At 36.2% G+C, this 24,786-nt stretch overlaps 1 long non-coding RNA gene across 1 annotated transcript in view; it reads right to left on the bottom strand.

Moving 5' to 3' along the window:
* Nucleotides 1-24,140, bottom strand: part of LOC126825612 (uncharacterized) — a 28,448-nt gene extending 4,308 nt beyond the window's left edge. Inside the window, exons 1-12 of the long non-coding RNA XR_007682074.2 lie at nt 24,088-24,140; nt 19,962-20,039; nt 18,017-18,082; nt 12,497-12,547; nt 10,429-10,506; nt 9,741-9,815; nt 8,742-8,792; nt 6,081-6,146; nt 5,144-5,179; nt 4,292-4,379; nt 1,990-2,138; nt 1,160-1,256 (exon numbers count right to left, since the gene is read on the bottom strand). This is a non-coding gene — a long non-coding RNA (uncharacterized LOC126825612). The remainder of the gene's footprint in view (nt 1-1,159; nt 1,257-1,989; nt 2,139-4,291; nt 4,380-5,143; nt 5,180-6,080; nt 6,147-8,741; nt 8,793-9,740; nt 9,816-10,428; nt 10,507-12,496; nt 12,548-18,016; nt 18,083-19,961; nt 20,040-24,087) is intronic.
* Nucleotides 24,141-24,786: the final 646 nt, after the last annotated feature.

Raw genomic sequence — 24,786 nt, 5'->3', positions numbered from 1 at the left:
AATGCCTGTTTAATATTTTGATACTATGAAATAAGTTTAATGTGTTAATCTAATTTACGTCATTACGAATTGATCATTGGTCTCAATTTGAATTTTTACGACAGTTTTATCCAAGACCCAAACTGAAATTAGAAAAAAAGATAGCCACACAGCAGCTTTGTCTCGATAAAAAATACAGCCATAAACAATAGCTTATCCAAAAGGGAAACCTTGGTTGGTTACCACATTTGAATCTATTAAATTAAAAAGCTTTCGGTAAGTCGCAAAGAAGTGAATATGTACAGGGTTAATCCTCCCTTGACCACAATGCTGCACACCAAATTTGAAGAAGAATCTGTAAAACACTGTAGCTTCTATCGCGTTCATAGGATTTTAAGCAAAAGGAAGTTAACTATCGGAGCGGAGAGTGGCGGAACAATGAATATCCGTAAAAAACTGTAGCCTCTGTAGGCTTCGTCCTCCTTTGGTCCGAATGCTACACTCCAAATTATCAATAGCTTTCGTTCTCTCATGAACCCAATCTTTCGTTTCAATTTTGAAAAAGATCTATTGAAAATCATAGCCTCTATCGCGTTCCCAATGTTTCAGACAAGGGCAGGACAATAGCCTATATCACGTTCAAAATGTTTTATCGATAGGCTTCGTCCTCTCATGACCTGAGGGCTTCCCACCAAATTTTAAAAAAAAAAACCAATTAAAAAACATAACCTTAACCTGTATCACTTCACAAGGTTTTCGGAAAAAGAGGAATTACTCGGGAACGGAAAGTAGATAAAGTTCGTTCTCGCGTGACCACAATGCTTCACATCAGATTGTTGACGGACCGACGATACACGAACAGACGTGTTAGCGTATAATAACGACTTTCGTTTAATAAATCGAAACGAAAATCTAACTGTATATGGCAAGTCCCTAAATTCGATAGTGAAGTGATTGCTGGGAATTAAATAGTCATTACGAGCTGATTGTCAATTGATGTCTGGATCAGAGTTTAACTTGGTTTTGAACACGGGACTCGGGTGAAAAAAAACCCCAAAACATCGTTACGTACATATATCTAGAAAGCTTTACAATACCTCAACTGTTTATGATTACAATAAGGTTGCAATGGTTTTACCTAAAAAGATATGGTATTCAGTCAAATGAAAATAGTACTTACGCACACCAGTATTCGGGATCGGTGTATAATTTTAATTCTGAGGGCTTTTTGATCGTCTTGAAGCAATCAGTGAATTCTGTACAGGGTGAAGCTTTTGCTGTAATAAGAAACAACTGAATTGAACAGCCCCGCTTAGAACAGTTCATAACGAATAACGGCGATATTTGATATACCTATTTTGTATTATAAGCAAGTCAGATGTTACCAGATTAGCTAAAGATCTATAATAATCTTACTACAAGAGTTGCAAAAGTCCTACCAAACGAGTTACAATAACCTTACTAAAAGAGTCACAATAACCTTACTAAAAGAGTTACAATAACCGCAATAAATAGTTACAACAACCTCACTAAAAGAGTTACAATAACATTACTAAAAGAGTCACAATAATCTTACTAAAAGAGTTATAATAACCTTACTAAAGGAGTCACAATAAGTTCATACTAATGTATTAGTAAGCCATGTGAGACCTTTTATACACCCACAATTTGTATCAGTATATATTGTTGTCCATCAGTCCGTACTACTCATTTTACCGCAGCCTCGTCAACATTCCACAGGCAAGATTGTTTCGGTAATGCAAGATTGTTAGGATTTTTTAGGTAGTGCTAAGGAGGAAATCTATCGTAATTTTAGAAACCCGGAATGAATTTACTGTCCCATTAGCCCAAACTTTTATAAATTCTTTTAAGATCAGAGATGTGACATATTATGTGTATAACGTTAAATAAGAGTTGTGTACTGAAATATGCTCTATTTATATGTACGCAAGTCGAATAGTACTGAGTTTGTGAAACAGGAACATCACAATTAAACTTTTAACAACCTACCTGTTGTACCGCTCACCGTACAATAGTCAAGGGAGGCTGTTTGCAGGTTTAGAAACGTATATGCTAATCCTTCATAAGGTTTGTAACTTGTGCATTTAGCAGTATCATTTAACAACATTTCGTATGCACTTAGAGTATTTAAAATTGCCCTGAAAGTTAAAAAAAAAGTCAAAATATTATATTTAAAGAATTCCAGTTCAATTTGCAAAATAAAATTAAGCAAATTGTGTTTTATGGCTCGCGCCAGCATCAAATGGGTTATATTGTCCAAACATGATGATCAAGATTTAAATAACATTACCACAATGGAAAGAACTAATACCCTTCTTTTGTCTATAAAAATCACATGAAAACTTTAAATATTAAAAATCATAACACAATTATAATTCTAAAAACTTTACAAATAACTCGGGTGGGCAAACAAAATGACGCAAATATTGTCCACGGTAAACAGCAAAAAGTTTATCGACCTAGATGTTTACACTCGATTCAATGAATGAATGATGCAAAAACTTTTGACCAATTTCAGGGCGACAGCTTCTTTCCTTCTGATGGTGGTTGGGTGGCCGAATGGTTTAACGTGTGAACGTTAAATCATAGGGTTTGCCATAGAGTCAAGTGACATGGTTAGGATTCCCTGCTTTTACGTGACAAGGAGTGGGGTCAAACCATAATATTATGTTAGTTCCGAAATGACCTAGTTTGTGTCGAGTATAGACACTCTCTCTCTCTCTCTCTCGTAATGTTTGCACTACTAAAATTTTTTGTTACACTTCATGTAAATTCCTAAAACAGGACCAAAGAGCCAATAATGGAAAGATCAAGAAGTAAGTATATTATATGGTCGAGTCATGTGTAGAAAGCACAAATTATTATTGTTAGCAAACGTCCTACTGTTCTGCTCCGACTATACACCATACAGTGTGCTATGAGGGAAATTTTGTCAGGACAGCGGCGTTACGGCCTACTCTTATATCGAATTCCAACTCCCATGGGATCTGTTACGTGCACTCCAATGTGTACACGATACCTCGGTTTTTAGTACCATCCGAACGACTAGACAGCTGTCCTGGTCAGACCTTCCGAATAGTAAAGACACATCATGTAATATTTAGATAAAGAACTCGCCGTTCTTGTTATAATAGTTTAAAAATAGATAATACAAAATGAATATATTGAAAATTTCATTCAAATTATTTTTTTCTGTGCGAAATTTCGACCTTACTTCTTGCCACGTACAAGCTTGGAATCGAAATCACGTCACTTGCTTCAATGAAAAACCTGATGATCTAACACGAACGCATTAAACCCCGCTAACCTTTATGTAATGAACCTAAGCATTAAAATTGACCCCACCCCCTTTATCGCTGACATTAACGTTCCATATTTGGTAAGTCGTAAATAAACAGTAGATATGGCGCTGTCAGGAGCTTTAACCTCTCAACTTGGCAAGTGAGAATAGATGTTTTAGTATGTTAAAAAAGTTTTTTGTTTTTCTTAAAGATGCATTATGTAAGAGCCAACACTGCCTATTGAAGGTCTTTATTTTGGCTTCAAATACTATACAAAGTATTGAGATATCTATTAACTTGACAAGGAAGAGGGGTTTTACATATAGGCGAAGCCTGTTCCCCAATCTCATTCAGACATCCTGAATAAAAATATTGATTACATAAAACAAACACTTAAATCGGATGGCAGAGATTTAAATGGATTAGAACGCCCGCGAGATAATGGATAACCAGGATAATAAACAATCTCCCAACATGTATAACTACGCTCTGAGTAAGTTAATTTAAATAAAATTGTGAATTCATTTCTCATTATCTATTTTGAAACTATTATAGCAAGAACGGACAGCTCTTTATCTAAAACTTACATAATGAATCTTTAACGAGGACCTGTACAAAATCGGAATCGTAAGGTAAATATCATATTAGTCTTTCGATATTTCCATATAAATCGATCTTCTGATACGAGAATTTCCTTATGGAATTGTAACGACATGCAAATGTTGTCATGAACCGCTAATAAATGCATAGATGGGTCGACGACTGTAATCCAGCGAATTTCATTATATGAAAGGACAATGGCTTGTTATCTAACAAAGCTTGTTACATCTAGTTCCAAGAGAAATATAGTATATGGCTTCGGTTTTATTTTTTTAATCTAAGCGGCAATTGATTGTTTGTCGACCAATCGAAATTTCCAACAAAATGCTATTCCGTCAAAGAAGGCTTTTGTTGACGTTTAGAGAAAAGAGAATCCGTGTCAATTGCAAAAAAAACCAAAAGGAGCTTACAAACACACAGCATCAGTATACTGGAATCCAGGAGCTAAACTGGCCTCAATTTTCATAACTTCCGCATTTAATTCTGTGCAGCCTGTGCCTAAAATTTTAATAAATTCTACATTTATGTCGAATGTATACTCCTACTTAAGTTAGAACAGGTCAATTTAATTAATTGTAGGACCAAAATGTTTTACAATAATACAACTTTGTGTTTTGTCTTAAACTCCTTGAGGGCATCGGTGTTTCAGTGACCGAGAACTTCATCGGGATTTACAGGTGTGGTTCCCCTTTGCTAATTGTGCCTGGCAAGAGACAACGTTCGGATGGTACAGAAAACCGAGGTCCCGTGCACACATTGGAGTGCACGTAAAAGAGCCACTGGCAGTTAAAATTCGATATAAAAGTAGGCCGTAACGTTACTGTCTGGGCAAAATTAACCTCATACAGTATGGCGTATGCCCGTCTTCATTTGCCCAGTCGGGAAAAAACCTCAAGACGATAAACACCATTTCATTTCATTTTCTTAAACAGCATATTGAACTGTCATTGTGCCATGTTAAAGGCTTAAGATGATAGAAATACCAACAAAACTCAGGTACTGAGTTAAAGACATATACGATCAAAGGTACTTTTAAAAAAACCAAAAAAACCCAACCACTTCCAGATATTATAGAAATTGATCAGTTCTAGTTGTATAGGAATTGTATGATCGACCAATGATTAAATCTACGACAGAATGCAAATAATAAGCCCGGAAAATGATCGGACAGTTTTAAACGATTATCCATCCCTCTCTATTCCAGCAGTATAAATTGATATCCCCTACGTCCACCCCCGTGGTATATAAAACAAAATACATACCGGGATCGGTTTGTTGTGATGGTGGTGGATTACCTACTGATTAAATAAAACAGTACATATTATATTACTAAACATTACGAAAAGTAACCAATTCCTGATAAACGGTTTGCTAAACATAATTGTTATATTCCTGAAAGTTATTTTTTCTTATAAATGAGTGACATATTACATGCAACAATGAAGAGGATAACATTGGGTCTACGGATGCTGGGAATATAATCCACACCTCTTAACTCAATGACAGACATTGGGGCCACTCGTTAAGTTAGAATTGTGGACCAACATGTTTTACAACAAAACTACTTGAAATATATGCAATCTCCATCAACATATTTTTCGAGAAATATAACAAATCAAAATTTAAACAACAGGCCTACCCTATTCTTTGCCAAGGATGAAGTCATCGGGTGTTTTCGCCAATATTTAATTTTATACCAGAATTGTTAGTATAAATATAGCATTTACTTGGCAATTATGGCGATTTTCATCAGGCCCTAAATCGAGTTATTGCAAGCATTTTTCTTGGGACTCTCGAATTTGTGTTCCTGGTGTTATAAGCTTTCCAAAAGTGTTGTGAAAGAAGAGTTAGAAGTTGAATAAGATAAACCCTATTTGGGACATGTGATGAATGGAACAATTCATGACTGTATTGTAATTTAACGCGCATGTGATTATTCATATTTCAATTTCTATCAGTTAACTTCAAAGAAGCTGAGTCATATTTTTGAAAATTGTATGCTGACATCATCGTTTAACGTCAAACTAAGAGGTGATGACGTCATGGGATTAATTTAAGATAAGTTATGGCCATGTTTCTATCTGTTTCTCACCACTCGCCCACAAAATCCATCATTTAAATATGAAAATTCCCATAAGCAAGACCATTATGTGTACACTTCATGTCAGTATTACACAGTGATATAGCTTTTGCATTTACCTGTACATGTCTTAGTTGCAATATCACACGTCCCACTTTCTTCACAATCTGTATCCTCATTACATTCTGAAATGATAACAGAAGTAGAAATTTTAAACTGGTTATTTTAAAACTAATATTAAGACGCCGATGTTCTTTACAAAATCTTGATCACTTTCACATTTTTCGGTATAAAGGGGATTATCAGTTAAGTAAGATTATATTGTTATTTGTTAGAATATAGTACCGGTACAAACAGTAATTTTAAAGTAGCTTTTACTTCATTTCGGACACCGGTCTTAACAAATAAAGGAACACCTCTATCCGAAATGACCAGGGTTGGTGTTAGTATGAATTAGGCACGGAATAGCCTGCACTTTAGACATCATGGCGTATATTGTTTCAGATATATCATAGACATGCTGTAAACATTATAAATATAACGTTTAAATAGTTGGGTCTGACTATAGTTTATATTATATTTAAAGTGATGAATTTAAACTGTAAATGGTAGTTTCTTGTATTGTTTGCTGGATGTAGCGTAAAGTATTCAGATACAATTCAGATAACACCCAGACATCATGAAAACATAGTTTGGAACGGCCAGGTTTCTTCCGCTTAAGGCAACGATGGTAGCTGATCACATATTATAAATTAAAATGACTTGTATTGTTATCATATGCAGACCTTGTGTAATGGTAATGTGATGTAATCATTACATTTTTTTAAGTAATGGTCATGTAATGAGTAATGGAAGATTCCAAAAATCATATAATGGTCAATTATATTTCAATTTCATTTCATGGCACATATAACAAATATAACAAGCCCCAAATTTTATAGCACCAAAAAAGTAAATTAAGTCTATCTGACACAAATCCAATTCATTATAATTTAAAAAAAAGATTTAAATCAGTTTTGACATATTATAATAAGAATAAGAAGGCATTAAACATTTTCTTTTATTACTTTTTTTTATGTAAGACTCTTTAGATACATAGCCTAAAATGTGGATTTCTGCAAAGATGTATATTGTAATCAAAGATCTGTGCTAATTTACAGGCAATCATTCAACCAGTTAGATTAAAAGACATTAATAGTCATACTAAACTTTAATCTTAAATTCAAGGTAACAAGTGACAAACCAAACAATGGCTTTCAAGTATCTCATTATTTTATGGTTATTTAAAACAAATATATATTTTGTTTTAGAGTTATGCTGAATAATTTATTAGTTACACAATTATTATAGACAAACTATTTCGATTGCTTAAGAATTTTATAAAGTTACTTAAAAGAAAATACAGTTAATTAACTATACTTTCGATTCATTTTTAAAGTCGTACAGTGAAAACATCACCACTGCCCATCTTTTGAAAATTTGCCTTCATGTTATAATATATAGAAATAACAATTCATACACAAATATCTATTAAAGTAAATCAAAAATTGTGTTGAGTTTGATTTTGTAGGCGCCCCATGGCAGAAAAAAAGGTTGTATGTTTAATTTCTATGAAAAAAAATGTTTTTTTATTTATATAGTCATAACGTAATGGGTAATGGTAATTAATTACTTTCAATGTAATGATTAATGGTAATTAATTACATTGCTAAAACTGAGAAAGGAATTGTAATGATTACATTTAAATGGTATTGGTAATGTAATTAATTACATTGACAATGTAATGGCCCCAGCCCTGAATTCTTGACTAAATATTAGTGATGCTATGGTGCTCTTTATTTTAAACTATTTATTTAAGAATCTCTTATTAGGAATCTGGATATATAAATGTATACATGCAATCACAGATTGTAACCATACTGCTTCCCGTGACAAAGAATACTGGTTATTTATTAATACCGGGTGGCGTCCAATAGAATACCGCCCGAAATTATCTATATTTCAACTATTATAAGCACGAACGGTCAGTTCTTTATCTGAAACTTACATAATACAGATTTAGGTGAGAATCTAAAATTAAACGTAATGGGGATATTACGACTTTCAAAAATTCAACTAACTAAGTAAATAAAAGAAATGCGAGATTTGGAAAAATATGTAAGATTTGGAACTTTTAAAAGAAATCAAAAGTACACACTTTACAGATAATAAACGGTAAATGTAACGGCATTCAAACTCCAAATTGTGATAATATCGTCAATTCTGAACATTTCACATCTAAATATTTTGTCGTTCTGAAATGATCGCTAGATTTTCTCATTTCAGGAATTTCCCTGTCAGTCCCACAATCTCCGCCAATGGGAAATGAGAGGCGGATTTTAAAAATTTCTAAGATTCTTATCATTAGTCAATTAAACATGTAAAATGAAAGTTTACACTTCGTCAAAATAATATTACAGATTTTCAGATACTTGCACTGACATAGTATAAAGTTTTATTCTAGTACCCAGCGCCTTAGAATTATCGTTCTAATTAAGGCAGTTTTACTGATATTTCAGTAACCTGTAGTTAAAAATCAGATGTTATTCTGTTATTCGCATAACAGTATAAAAATCTTTACCTACATGTTGGATAATCACAAACATGTGTTGAAACTATTGTGTTTCAGGCATACGATAAGTTAGTCCTCTTTGATTTGTCTCAAGTGTGGGAAGCGTGACTTTGTTGTTGATGGGCTCATGGATGTTATTATTTGTACTGGTAATTATCTTGCCACTTACCTACGCACTTATCTTGAGAGCCTGTCTCTAACATTTTCCCTGCTGGACAAACTGAAAAATATCATGGTAGTCAATATCAATATTTAATCAATAACAGAAGAACAATAAATCGTACCTCTAGAATCTAATATATAATATACTTGGAGATTGATACCTGTATAAGTCAAATGTAATATGGATCTATTAACAACGGACTTCACAAAAACCTAGGCCTATAGCGTATATTGCATTCACAAATCATGATCCCAATGCCTCCCTGGGGGGTTGGATGGCTGAATGGTTAGCGTGCGCGCGCTGTATCATAAAGTCTGTCATTGAGTCGACTGGGGTGGTTTCGAATCCCCGGTTGTACTGACAAGGAGTAGGGTCGCCTGTCCAACCTAGTTGTGTCGAGTGGACGTTAAGCTCCATTTCTCTCTCTCTCTCTATCCAATGACTCCCACCAAATTTGAAAGGAGTGAATTTATAATTATGGCCTCTATCGCGGTCACAAGACTGCTTAACTCTGGCAAAACAAAGTCGCTACCATAACCAAATTGCTTCACACAAAATTTGAAAAGAATCCGTTAAAAATGGACGGATAGACCGACAACATAGTAGCCCACATTGGAAATAATGCTAAAATGTTAGTGGAAGAAACTAAAGACGACAGGGAGAACATATGAACTATTGTAGATCTTTGGAAATTTGACAAAAATCTGTTTCATACCACAGTAAGAATAAATCAGTATCACATAAAAGTGTTTCTGAAGACAAGCCTGCATGTAGTAGACCTTAATGTCTTGGAGAGGTGTTTTCAGCATCATCAGAATACATTTTGTTCTAATAACATGTTAATCTAAAATTGTAGACAAATTAATACCATTTCACAACATCCCTCTTCCACACAAATGGCACTTGCGAAATAAGGAAACACACAATGTCGCGCGTACGACATTCGTTACAATTTCTAATTAAGAGGTATCGCGTTGTACAAACCATTATATTGTTTTCACTTACCGGCACAAGTATTAGTATCAGTATTACATACTTCACCGTTTTCATTAGAGGCACACTGGGTATCCACATTACACCCTGAAATGATAACACTTTAAAACTGTATATTTAAGATTTTTTTATTAGGAAGCTGGATAAATAAAACTATACACGTAATCACAGATAGTAAACCATGTGACAAAGAATACTGGTCATTTATTAATATTAGATGCAGTCCAATAGAAGGTCGTCAGACCTGGTCATTTTAGGTGGTGGTAGGTACCTTGATACGTGGAACAATAGAAGATTGTCCGATATAGTCATACTAGGTGGTGGTAGTAGTGCTATTTTGTTTTATTGCTACGACAAAGAGGGATCGAAAATTGAACAACAGAAATTTGGTACCTTGATTGAGGTGACAGTTTACATAAGGTTTTTTCAAATTTGGAGTGTAGCATTTGAGTCGTGGCAAGGTGAACCCTATTTCCCACAACCCCCTCCCCCTTTTGCAGAAAACATTGGGAACGCGATATTGGCTACGGTTTTAGCTGACAATTATTGTGAGGCATTTTGGCCATGAGAGGGAGCACTCTATCTGTATTCAGCGTTCCGCGAACTTCTGGTTGGGAGTCCATCCCTTCCGTTTCCGAGGCTACAGTTCTTAACAGACTGGCAGTCTTTTTAAAGACTGGGTCACTATTGTACGACTTACCTACACATACTTTAAGATCGCCAGTACTGCATACTGGTGTAGCAGCAGTACCAGAACAGTCATTATCGCTAGTGCACGCTGAAAAATATCATTCAAAAACACTATAGAAGGTTTATATTCTACTAATTTCTCATTATTATAATAACACTCCCTAAAACCTAAAACGTATCCAAATTATCTTAAGATAGATAAATAGAGTCGATAAAAGGGGTATTCAGCAGTGGGAGGAAACCGGGGGTCCAGGAGAAAACCATGGAAGTTGAGAAGGCGACTTTACTCCTTGTCACGTACAGATTTGGGATCGAATTGACGCAATGACATACTTTATGATCAGAAGCGGACGTGTTAGACTACTCGACCACGAAGCCTCAATTCTCTAAGCAGTTTTGGGTGTAATATATTTTATCTACCAAGTCTATTTTACAATGGGATACAAATAATGGCGTGGCTTTAAAGTATGTGAATTAGATTGTCGCAAGGTATTTAAATTAACTGTGTAAGTTAATCGTTTTATTTTTGTGTACTGACTCTTGTAATAGTGATGCTATAGAACTGTTTAACAATATAGATTTAAACTATACGGAAATCCAGAGTCTTTAAAAACAATGTTAAAAACATTATCCATAATATTTACGTCACATAAAAACACGAATAAGAATTCTTTATTGGTCCATTTCAATCAATATTCATGTTATTAACTTATCGTGAAAATATACACTTCAAAAAAGTAGGGAATATTCAGAAACAATATAAAACTGCAGAAATGCACTGATGTTTTTATTAGAGGTAACCACTGAATAACAGACCAATTGCCTACACAGGAACATAAACAGTTCATATGGGCGGCCTATCTGACGGCCTCATTTCACTCGCAAAGAGAAACACTGTCAAAAGTGAAAATGGACGTTTTTGATTTTTGGCTTAATTGCTTCACCACTCCCCAGACATTCAGCAATTCGTCGTGGCATGCTCCTAACCAACCGTCCAATCACGATTTGGGGAAATCTGACCCACTCCTCTTGCAGTGCCACGGGCAATTCTTGCATCGTTATCGGTTGAGGTTGACGAACACGTCTCCCGATCATGTCCCAGACATGCTCTATAAGGGAGACCAGGACTCATGGCTGGCCAAGGCATATTGACAATATGGCGACGCTGGAGGAGTCATTCACGACACGAGCGCGGTGAGCACGGGCATTATCATCTTGAAAGATAAAACGTCGTCCTGCATGTTGAGCAAAGGGCAGAACTATCGGTGCCAGGATGTGGTCACGGTAGTACAAACCAGTGACCCTTCCTTGAACAATATGCAAGTCCATTCTGCCAGTCATGGTGATTCCTCCCCACACCATAACAGACCCACGTCCGAATCTGTCATGCTGTCTGACGTTAACGTTAGCATGACGCCCATTTACACGCCTCCAAACGCGAGAACACCTATCGGTGAAATCCAGAGAACTCATCTGAGAACATTACACGCGCCCATCGACGATTACCCCAATTTCTACGCTGCCTATACACCATTGACGCATGTTTGCCATGTGCTGGCGAGTTTGGGTCTCTGTTCTCGATTTATGCTCATTTTGCGCTGTTGCATTTAATATGCTGTTTTGATAGAAATTATCTCTGTGTATAATACATTATGCTGTTTTGAGAGAAATTATCTCTCTGTTGTAATCCAAATTTTGGATTATTGTTGTGGATTCTTATCAGGTCGATTTATATAGATTCAAGGATTATTCATCCGGTCAAGTTTGGATCATCAAGATCCTGTGTAACTCTGCCAACTTTCTTGCAAGTATTTTCATCGTATTAAAACGAGTCGTCAGACCATTAGCTGTATTCGTACATCTTAACTTCTCCTTGTAGATCGGCAACAATTCCAGCTATATCTTCCAAACTGGTAAAGTATCTGATACGGTAAATTAGTTTTGTTTGTGTACGATAACATATCTGCTACTTATTTTACGAATGTTTAAACAAGGCATAACTTTGTAATATTACATTAGTTGAATAGGGAGTTCGGTTTTTAGCTTTCATTAAGTTTTATCATTATCTATACACTTACCATCTACACACAATGCCTTAGCTGAGTCATATACTTCGGTGGTTTGACATGCTGAAAATATGAACCTGGATATCATTATTTTACAATAACAAAAGAACAACTATTAACTATCATACATCTTCATAAATAATAGCATTCACCTCCTTTTAATCCCTGTTAGAGATTTCTGTTGTGTAGGTTTAGTTCTTAATGGCCCCCTAATCAAAGGTGTTAAGCTTTAATTGCATTTTATTCTTATTTTTGTTGCATATTCTGTATACATTTTCCCACATTCACATATTTGTATCATTTGTTTGATAAAGACGAGAGTATCCTCGTCGAAATGTCGCTTAGCATTAAACTCAGTAATTGTGTATCCATAAAATTGTAACTTGTGTTAATATGTTCAATTACTAAATGCCAACCAAAGAAGAAAGCATTCTTATAAGTTTTGATGTGGTTAATCTATACAGCAATATAGAAGTAAATTTAGGACTGTCGGTTGTTGAATATTGGATTGATAAGCACCACGATTTAATCGAAAAACGTTTTACAAAGAAATTTCTATTACGGGCATTAGAATTAGTAATTCAAAATAATATATTTTATTTTGATGGTCAATACTTGAAACAAATCAAAGGTGTGGCCATGGGTACAAAGGTTGACCCGATTATTCTACTTTGGCTTTAGGATACGTTGAAGAATTATGGTATGATAGAATAGGAGAGCAATTTAGTAATGAACTAAAACTATACATAGAAATAAACTGGAAGAGATTCTTAGATGATTGTTTCATAATATTTAACCAAAATGATTCTGTTTTAGCCAATTTACATTGTTTACTTAATTTACTAAACGATAATATTCAATTTACAATCGAAAAGAGCAAATCTAGTCTAAGTTTTCTTGATGTAACGTTAGTAATTACGACAGATGGCAAAATTGAAACCGACCTATACTAGAAGAAAACCGATACACACCAATATCTCAATTTTTTCTCATGTCACCCATCACATATAAAACGTAATATTCCCTACAATATGGCTTTAAGAGTATGTACTATTGTGTCTAATAATAAAGTTAAATACTCCAGACTTTATGAATTAAGAAATTTCTTAACAAGACAAAATTATCCCTTAAATTTGATTACTAACGGATTCAATAAAGCTTTAAAAAGGGACAATAAAGACTTGAGAAATAAAAACCAAATGAAAGAAAGTAATAAATCGGATTTAATACTAGTCACTGCTTTCAATCCGTTGCAAGAAAAGAGAATGGATGTGTTTCTTTCAAATCAGGGTGAATTAAACAAAAGTTCGAAAATAAGATACATTCTGAAAAATAGTAAATTGAAAGATAGTCGGAAACGGTCTCCAAATTTACGCAGGATTCTGACGAAATCCAGATTCGATTCGGATTTTTCAAAACCTTCAGTATCCAAGTGTAGGGACTCACGATGCCGTTTATGCACATATTTAATTGAGGGCGATTCAATCCACATCACTACAGATACAAAATTTTATGTGAAGTCCAGTATGTGATATATCTAATAATATGCAATGGGTGTTCTGAAAAATTAATTGGGAAAACTGATGACCAACTAAATATTAGAATGAATGAATCTCCATCGTTCGCAAATTAGGCAGCCATAAAACAGTACCCATTTGGATAATTACGGACGAGGCGTATTCAAGGTTTTCCCTCTTTACAAGGAAAATTCTAAAAATAGTCATTCATTAGAATGTAAAGAAATGAATTTTATTTAAAAATATATGCCCTCCTTAAATCGGAAAATTGGATAATTGAATATTAATAATGTAAGATGTTATATTTTATTATATTTTGCTATCTGGAATTGTACTTAATTGATCTGATATTTTTTCCTGTTTCGTAACTATGCTCTGACGTAACGTCATTGTCTTATATTACATTATAATATAATGTAATATTATTATATCAATATGGCCTGAAGAGGTTCAAGAGAACTGAAAACGTTAGCCATAAACATGTGTTTATTTTATTTTTTTTTCAAAGTAATTTTTTATATATTTCTCTGGGAGTAGTTCAAAGGACCTTTTTTTATGAATAGTCCCAAGACGAACGAAAAGTACCGTACTTTAAAATGTTAAAATGTTATTAAACCAGTGTTGAAATCAGTTTGTGTCGGCATACCTTTTTTTATATATCTTTTCATCAACAAACAAAGTAGTGCAGCTTTGCACAACCGTGAAGCTGCACAACTCTTCGTTTCACGGTAAACGATGAAAAGGTAAAAGGTATGCCGACACAAACTGATTTCAAGTTACAGATAACTACTCTTAGATATAAAATGCACAAAAATAGTACTTTCGCTTATTTTATTAAGCTCTTCAGATAATCAAGATTTTGGTAATACAACAATGACTATGACGGCATAGCGTCATAGTAACACAGTAGTACACAGAGGGAACATAAATTAAATATCAAATCATACAACAATAACTAGGCCTATATGCAATGAAATTACTAGAATTTTGCATTAAAAGCTGGCCGATATTTGTCAATAAAATATACCTCTATGGCTTCTAAAAAATCCTTATTATTGCTATTAAGCTTGTACATCGGAAAAACGCTAAATTTGCAACCACCACAAACATCTATATGTCCATTATAGGATGATCCCCTTAGTGGACTTTGGATCCAAATCTGTTAATAATTGCAGCTTGTAAATCATTTACAGACAAAATATCAAAAAAAAGTGGGTGTGGCACCGCCGAAAGGGCTGGGGGAGGAGGGGTCGTGCACCAACAACAATAGTTACCGTCCTTAGGGAATAAGTATACCAAGTTCAAAGATAATATATTCAGAATTGTGACCTTCGGGCGCTAAAGACAAAAATTGGACGTGACTCGGCCCCTGGGGGGCGGGGCATTCACCAAAATCAATAGTTGACGCCCTTAGGCTATAAGGGATACATATGCCAAGTTCCAAGTTGATCCATTCAGAATTGCGGCCTGTAAACGATAAACATAAATAATTGGGCGTGGCTCTGCCCTGAGGGTCGGGCAAGGAGTTGTCGTCCTTAGGCTATAAAGAATACATATCCCAAGTTCAATGACGATCCATTAAGAATCGTGGCCTGTAGACAAAAATACTCTGCCCAGTTGGGCAATCAGCAAAAAAACAATAGGGGTCATCCTATAAGGAATAGGTATGCAAAGTTTCAAAAGGATCTGTTAAAAATTGTGGCCTGTAGGCGAAACAAAAGATACACAAACACTGGACGTGGCTCTGTCCCGGGGGGTCAGGCATGCACCAAAAATAATACAAGTCAACCTTAGGGTATAAGGAATAAAAAGAAAAAGGTTTTCAAGACGATTGATTAAGCATTGCGGGCTGTAAGTGACACACAGCCACACAAAAAGAAAATGGGCGTGGTTCTGCACCTGGGGGTCGGGCATGCACCAAAAACAACAAGGATCATCCTTGGGGTATAAGGAATAAGTATGTAAAGTTTTAAGATGATCACTTAAGAATTGTGGCCTGTAGCCGACACACAAAACGAAAATGGGCGTGGCTCTGCCCCTGAGGGTTGAGCATGCACCCCAAACGTTCCTAATGGTACAAAGAATAATTATGCAAAGTTTCAAGATGATATATTAAATGCGGCCTGTAGTCGATAAACAAATACAAGAAATGGGCGTGGCTCTGACCCTGGGGTATAAGGAATAAGTATGTAAAGTTTCAAGATGATCACGTAAGGATTGTTGCCTGTAGGCGACCCACAGTCACCCCCCCACCCACACACACACACACACACACACACAGACACACACAGAGGGGCGACGGCATAATACGTCAATATTATGAATGTAGACGTATAAAAATCGGCTCCCTAAGGATTGTTGCCATTTGGAGTAGGTAGGATCAATATTGATTTGAAGAGGTTTTTTTTGTAAAATCCAATATGGCGGCCAATTTGTTGAAAATGTTATTGAACAAGGTCTTTGAAAGTGAAAGATAATATCTGTCATATTTTGTCTATTTTCAAAATGGAGAGAACTATTCACGTTCGAAAAAAATCGGAGGCCTCGGTAATTTCCGGAAGCCATCACAAAATATTTGAATATGCCATTTTGAAGGCATCGATGTGTTCTTTTTTTCCTACCTAGTTTCACCTTGATAATCAAATAATGACGGACATACACCATCTTGAATGTCGAAAAAATGACGAAGAAAACTTTCGTAAATAATTGGTGCTAATATTAATCGAACGAACTTCCGAATTTCGAAAACCGTTTATTTTGATACCACATACATGTTAGTGCAGAGCGACGACGAAGTGTGATTCGCCCGGGCCCAAATCCAATGGCCTGAAACATCCACATCTTCATGCTGGTTACTTTCGCAATACGCAAAATAGAATTGAGGTATCATGTCTCAAACAAGGTTTGCTGAGATGGCTGATTTGGTATGGTGTTTACTTAGTAACCAGGAAGTCCAGAGATCGGTAAGAAAGTTTCTCATGGATTTTCTTGCCCGGGTTCCCCTCGTTGGTGATATAGGACTGAGGCTCATGTATACCATTGGCAGCACGAAAAAAAACCGTGTATGAGCGTCTTCATTAACAAAGGTACCGTACAGAAAAGCAGGGCTTTAAACCCCTTTTTATTTTATTTTAATGTCGATTAAAGGTCAAAGACAAGTTAAGACTTGGCTTTCTTGGATTAAAAACTTAGACTTTCAACACTCTTAATAAAACCGGAAGTTATACTTCAAGACCAAATGTTTTGATATTAGTTGTTAGTAGACGTTAGGATCGTCATATGTTTAAAGGTCAAGGGCCATTGAACGGTTAGGTCAGCAGATAGTAGGTCAAAAGTCGAAAAAACTTCAAAGTTAAATTGGAATCAAAATGGCGGCTGAATATCGTTTTAAAGATTTTTTGTAAAATCCGATTTGGCGACCAAACGGTTGACATGTTATCGAACAAGGTCTTTGAAAATGAAACATAATATCTGTGGCTAACACCATCCTATGTCAGTTTTGGTATATCTTTAAAATGGAGATATATATATATATGTTTAACTCAAATTTAAATATAACGCACCACGGTAATTTTAAGTTCAACTTAGTGAGAAAATTTCCACTGATTTAATGTGGTGGCTCAACTTTAAGGAAATGTCTATAATACGAAAAATACTGGGATATAAGCCGGAACTTCCTGGTTGTAAGTCAGTGCCTTATATACTGAGACTTTGTATACATATAATTTGGGGGAGTATGAAGAACGTTTGTCAGTATTTGTTGCATCAACAGAGGTGAATTCACAGAGCAAAGTTAGTTTATTTATACAGCCATTTTGCGAAACCCCATAGTCGGCGTATCTACCCAGGCGGCCTCTAAAGCGTGATTAAAGAATATGTCTATCATAGCACAAAACCCGACCTGGGGTAACCTGGATATTCAATTTTGACGAATTACGATAATCAGTAGTAAATAAATTCTAAAACCTAGCCCTTTACATATTACAAAGACCATGATCATCAGCTTAAATCTTACCTTCACATGCATTATCAGCATTACACACTTGTTGTTTAGCAGAACAATCAGCGTTTGAATTGCATTCTGTAAAATATAATCGCATATCAATATTACACAAATCTATTATAGACGAAGAGTTTTAAAATCATTTATCAAGGAACCTCCGATCGTACTAACGTCGAGAGCAACCTGCCACAGCCAGCATTGACTAATGATAATTGATTAAGTTTTTATCTAAGGTCGGATGGAATTTTTAATAACACCAACTGCCAATGACTACCGGCAAATTTTATCTGAGAATCTTGAAATGGTCACGAACTTTTAATGTATTTTACAATGCGGTAAAATATCTGTAACTAATTTGTGACCAATTTCGAGTTTATCAGTCAATTTTGTAAATCTTGAAAGGCTACAGAATCAAACAGTAATACTAATTTAATTATGAATAATCTAAAATAGAGATTAATTTGGAATATAGACTGAAAATCGACAAAGAGTGGGAGAATATTTAGACAACCACGAATTAGAACTCGATATCGGTCCATTTCAATCAATATTGATGTTATTATCTTGACTGAAAAAATATGCGATCCGAATATCCACTATTTAAGATGCATTAAACGTTTTTAAATCACTACATTAATGGCTTTCTAATACCATCTGTAAAAACCAAAGAAAAACATATTCCTGAAGACAATGCGGAATTAATTAAAAATGACCGATTCAATAACGAAAAAAAACAATAAGCAGGCGCAAATGACTGTTGTGGATGGACATTGAATTTTAACTCTCATTAAATTTTGGAGGTTTAGGGGGCAGCACAGGTTACAAAACTTAAGACTTGGCTTTCAAAAATGATCTAGGAGTAAAATATGTGTTGCATACCTCAAACCTTTTGGACTCAATATTTCGATTAAATCTCACCGACTCCCGGGTTATATTGACTCTATCCTAAATGAATTATATCTTTCAGGGAGAGAATTGTCTTTATTTGCACAAGTTCATCACAGATTAAGTCAACCGTGCTTGCAGATATGCACAGGTCTGACCCACGATTGGGCTCACAGGTAACGAGATATTTAGTCTCTATCAATCAGAAAGGTATTCTACGAACATTAGTTTGGATGCGTTGTCAACATTTGAGAAAAACAGATCATTGGCTAGAGTATACGGTCGTTTACATTATCATAAACAGAGTCTAATTGACGCCCATGAAGTTAATTCAAGAATGACATTTCAAATAATCCATTTGCTTTGCATGCCAGTTCAATATCCAGCACTCTTATTTTTTTTATTGTGTAGTTTCTCTCTTCATGGACCATATCTATGTTTTTTAAATTAATCCTAATTCGTCGTCACGATTCATGTTTGTTTTTATTAATGCAACAACTATGGGATTTATTGGGAAAAGGGGCGCAACTCTTACGTGGCTTGTCCAGAAGATACTGGACAATCAACCACATTAAAAACAAAACTCCCGGTTAAACATGGGCAGTGGACCTTTGATATTTGACATTGGTCCCAGACCGTACGTTGAAGACTACGAAAACCCGAGGTCACGCGTACACTTTTGTGTGCACGTAAAAGATCCCTTGGCGGATGGAATTGGATATAAGAGTAGACCGTGGCGCCACTGTCCGGGTACAATTTCCCTCGTAGCACACTTTATGGTGTATGCCAGTCTTCATTAACCCAGTCGGAGCAGAACAGTAAGACATTAAACCCCATTTCATTTTATTTAACGGGACTGAGGGTAAAGGCTTTTTTTATAAATTATTTCTTTCAAATTCGATGATACGACCTTCCATTCCTGAGGTACCCCCCCCCCCCCCCTTTGATTTCCTAAAACTTTTGAACGCGATATATACTCCACCTTACGCCTATCATCCCCTCCTTTCCCGAGGTTACAGTTCTTGACAGATTGGTGGTGATTTAAAGACCGGGGTATTACTGTAACACTTACCTACACATACTTTAAGATCGCCAGCACTGCATACTGGTGTAGCAGTAGTAGCAGAACAATCAGAATCGCTAGTGCACGCTGAAAAATATCATTCAAAAACACTATAGCATGTTTTATATTCTACTAATTTCTGCTTATTAAAATAGCAAGCCAGTCCTCTCTTCATGACAGCGGGTTATTTCTTAAGAAAATCTCGTTCCTTATTAACCCAATATTGGGTCGGATGTATAAGATCGTTGCATATCTGTCGACTGCAATAAACCTGAGCATATAAAGAAAGTTTCTCCCTCAAACCTATAACGCATCCAAATATATTTTAAGATAGATAAATAGAATCGATAGAGGGGTATTCTGCAGTGGGAGGAAACCGGGGGTCCAGGAGAAAACCATGCAAGTTGGGCAGGCGACTTTACTCCTTGTCATCGATTTGACTCAATAACATACCTTATGATCAGAAGCGGACAATTCTATTTTACTATGTGCTACAAATGATACCCAGAAGAACTTACGGTCTGAAAGTCGGGCGGCTTTGAATATATACAAGGGAATTTGGGGTTATTCTTCCAGGGTAGGCTTTTTCCATAAGAAAATATTATATAAGGTTTTTCTTACTGGAATTCTGGGATATTCTCATTTTATAAGCAAGATAAATTCCCCGACTTGTCCTCGACTTCGGTTATGCCGGGAAAGACTTCAGAAAAAACGTCGAAAGAAACACCGAAGCGTCCGGCCTTGGTTTTTCTTTTCCTCTGGTTATTTTCTTCAGTAATTTTTTCCGCGGAATAACTTCAGTCTCGTGCTTTATCCTACACTATATTGAAATTATCTTAACACACGCTGTAGGTTATACATTTTATTTTGTGTACTGACTATGTATTAGTGATGTTATAGTACTGTTTGACATACATTTAAATCAAACTGAAATCCACAGTCTTGCTTAAACATTATTACAAACGGTGCATTTTAAAAGAACCAAACCTTTAACTCATTATATTATTCAGATTATATGACATAAAAAACCATGAATTAGAATTCAATATCGATCCATATCAATCAAGATTGATGTTATTATAATCTTACTGTCAAATTATGCAATCCTAATATACACTATTTGAGACACATTGTTACATTATCGGGTCTTTAAGTCAGGTTCTGGACGACAACGCTGATTTAAACTTCATATAATACTTTTATTCTTCTTTAAACATATGTAAAAAACTGAAGACTCCGTAATTAGCTAGTGTTGAGGGAGACATGGTCCTAGCTTGGCTTGACACCCTTGGGTGCCAACTCCTAACTAACTTACATGGCTGCTGTCCGGTCTTAACTCGAGACCTGCCTGGTCACAAGCTAACTTCTAGGCACCCTCGTCTAGTGTCATCGCGTCTCGTCTCGTCTCTGGGTTTATAAACCCTTCTAGACAGAGGATGCCATTAAACATCTGGCTACTGCATCATGTCAGATTTAACATTCAGTACAGTTTGCGTATAAGACAAATGAAAATAAATAAAACAGGCCAACCATAAGTTCATAAGTTCAGGTTGATATTAAAATCAGTACCACTTTCACGTGTCAAGATGATCCCCTACTTTTGTCAGTCTACAAAAGACAAGATATGTGAGAGATCCTAGAAAGAAAAGCTTCGGCCAGGGTATCAGGGAAACAATCAAGGAACTGCGACTGGGGGAGCTCGTGATAAATGAACACGACCCCCCCCCCCCCCAACAATCGCTCCTTGGACGCTCCCTATACCGCCGGTCAATCTAGATCTACTACAGAAAACCGACAAGAAAAACAACCCCACTGCTGTACGTGCTTTCTCTCTAGAACACCTGGAAGACAACTGGCCATCTGATGACTGGGACCATGTGTACACGGATGGCTCACGCAACCCTGAAAGGGGCACAAGCTCGTTTGGAATATATCTGCTAAACGGGGAACAGGGAATAAGCAGGAAACTGCCCAATAACTGTTCAGTGTACATTGCAGAGCTTGTGGCCATTCGTGGCGCTATAACATGGATCTCCCATCAAAAGACTAGTAAGTTCGTCATTCCAAGCGACTCTCTGAGCAGTCTGATTTCAATCCAAAATGACAACTCAGACTCAAGACCAGAAGTCATTTTGGAAATCAGGCAGCTGTACCAGAGGGTCCTAGAGAAGGGAAGCAAATTAGAGCTCGTGTGGATTCCATCACATGTCAACATTAGAGGAAACGAGGAGGCAGATCGACTCGCCAACGAAGGTCTCAAGGACACAGCACCACTCCGCACCATAAACTACAGCACCACGGAAATCTACAGTATGGTTAAAAGACAAGTCAATTCATTCTGGGAATTAAAACTCGTTGAACTTGACACATACAGATTCCGACTGGATGACAAAATCTACACGAAGACAGCGATCAATCACCCTAGAAGAGATATATGCAGACTTATATCGAAACTAAGGGTGAAAGAGCGGCTGCGAGACTACAAACACCAAGTCATCGTCTGTGAGTGCGGAGAAGAATGTACCACCAACCATGTCCTGGTAGACTGCGGGGTATACAAGGAGGAGAGAAGGGAACTAGTGAGAATGATTGAGACTAACAACATACCATTCAACACTAAGAACTTACTCTTCCCGAGACCAGATCTGAAAAAATCCACGCCCTAATGGACACAGTTGGGCTAAGTGGATGGTGAAGTAAGAGGGGGTCACGGTTAGACGGGCTCGGCATCTAAACACTAAACTACATAGGGGATTTATACCAAACTGGCAGGATAGTGGAGTAAGGGAGAGTCACGATCAGACGGACTCGGCATCTAAACACTATTCTGGCAAAAATAGACATCAAACCTACAGAGTGAGATAGGGGAGTAAGGGGAGGTCACGATAAGACGGGCCTGGCACCTAAACACAAATCCCACAAAGATGACATCTACCAAACTAGCAGGATAGTGGAGTAAGGGGAGTTACGGGCAGACGGAATCGGGACCTAAACACTATTCCGCAAAAGAAACAGATACCAAATCCATAAAGTGGGATTTGTGGAGTAAGGGGAGGTCACGATAAGACGAGCCTGGCACCTAAACACTAATCCCACAACGAAGACATCTACCAATCCAGAAGCAGAAGAAAACATCTACCAAACGATATGTTTTTTACTAAATAAATGGAAGAACTTCCCACAAAACCCAATCCATGGTCTAAGGCCGAAAATGGAAAGATTGCAAAATCATATTCTAAAAACAGGAAGCAGCTTCGGCACTCCTATTTCTTGTCTGCAATATCACTTATGTGGAAGCAGACGTTAAACACAAGGATACTACTACTACCACTACGTGTCAAGATAGCACGAAGCGTATATAACATCTGTCATAATGTAACAACAGTGAACATTTTATATTACTGCACGACTTGTGTAGTCTATGGAAATCATGGTTTCGAGCGCCATATTGTTAGTGACCCCACTTTGGTCAGGTAGGACCCATGATATTCATAGATACAGGATTATACCGATGATTTAAGGAGTATGATCACCCTGTCAGTTTTAGATGACCAAGATCCTGTGTAATTCTGTCAACTTTGGAATTAATACAACAACGCCCAGAAGACATCCATACGGGACTGTCTACAAACTACTACTTCCAAGCCGAGAGCAAAGACGACTTCAAACGAATACTGGTAAAATTGGACTGAATACTGACGACTGTTTAAACACGATGAAAGCACTAGCCGGAAATTGAATTTTCATTTTTTTTCAATACTTCGATCGTGTATTTGTAAACTACAATCGATACTCGGAGATTTAAAAAAAAACCCTAGGTGATTGTTGAATGACCGTTCGTGTGTGTTCATGTGTGTATGTATCCGTTGGGTAAGGGGTGGGGTGGGGTATGGTATGGTATGGTGTGGTATAGGAAAATGACTGCCAAAATATCGGACATGTTGAAATACAATCATTTTACTGGTAATGTATCTGCTACTTATTAGGTAAATTAGTTGTTTGTGTACGATAACGTATCTGTTACCTAATTTACGTTAAATTGTTTAAATAGGGCTTAACTGTGTATTATTACATTAGTTGAATAGGGAGTTCGGTTTTACCTTTCAATAAGTTTTATCATTATCTAAACACTTACCATCTACACACAATGCCTTAGCTGGGTCATATACTTCCGTGCTTTGACATGCTGAAAATATGAACGTGGCCATCATTATTTTACAATAACAAAAGAACAACTATTAACTATCATACATTTACGGTCACGGTTTCAAGAAAACTGAAAACGTTCACTTGACAAAAGAAACTTACCAATTGACATCCAGTAACTGTGTGTATAGTAAAATGTCGTTTTTGAGATATTTTATAGAAAACAATCAAAAAGATTCGTATCGAAATTTAGCATCCTTACTATCATACAGTGTCAAAAATGATCGAAATAACCCTTTATTAGAGTAATAGACTCTTTTATTACTGTTGACAGTTGAATGGAACTCCAAATCCACATTCCATATGATATTGCGCTTGAAGAGTTATAGTAGACATTCACAACATAAACGACAGACAAAGGCAAATAGACTTAAAACAAAAAAGTAAACACCTTCTTTGCTATTATGATTCAGACTGAATTCCTTGACCAGTCCTAATATCAACAAAAAGTATAAAATGCTCATAACTCTAAACGGCAATATAACTTATAAATTCTAAACCCTAGCCCTTTACATATAATATCACAGATCACGATGACCAGCTTAAATATACGTTATGGGAGATAAGGTAACGAGATTGCAGTTCTTGCTATAATAGTTAAAAACTAGATAGTGTAAAGGTAATTTGC

This window comes from Patella vulgata, chromosome 6 (genome assembly GCF_932274485.2).
Source record: "Patella vulgata chromosome 6, xgPatVulg1.2, whole genome shotgun sequence".
Classification (NCBI taxonomy): domain Eukaryota; kingdom Metazoa; phylum Mollusca; class Gastropoda; family Patellidae; genus Patella; species Patella vulgata.
This window is presented reverse-complemented; position numbering and strand designations above follow the sequence as displayed.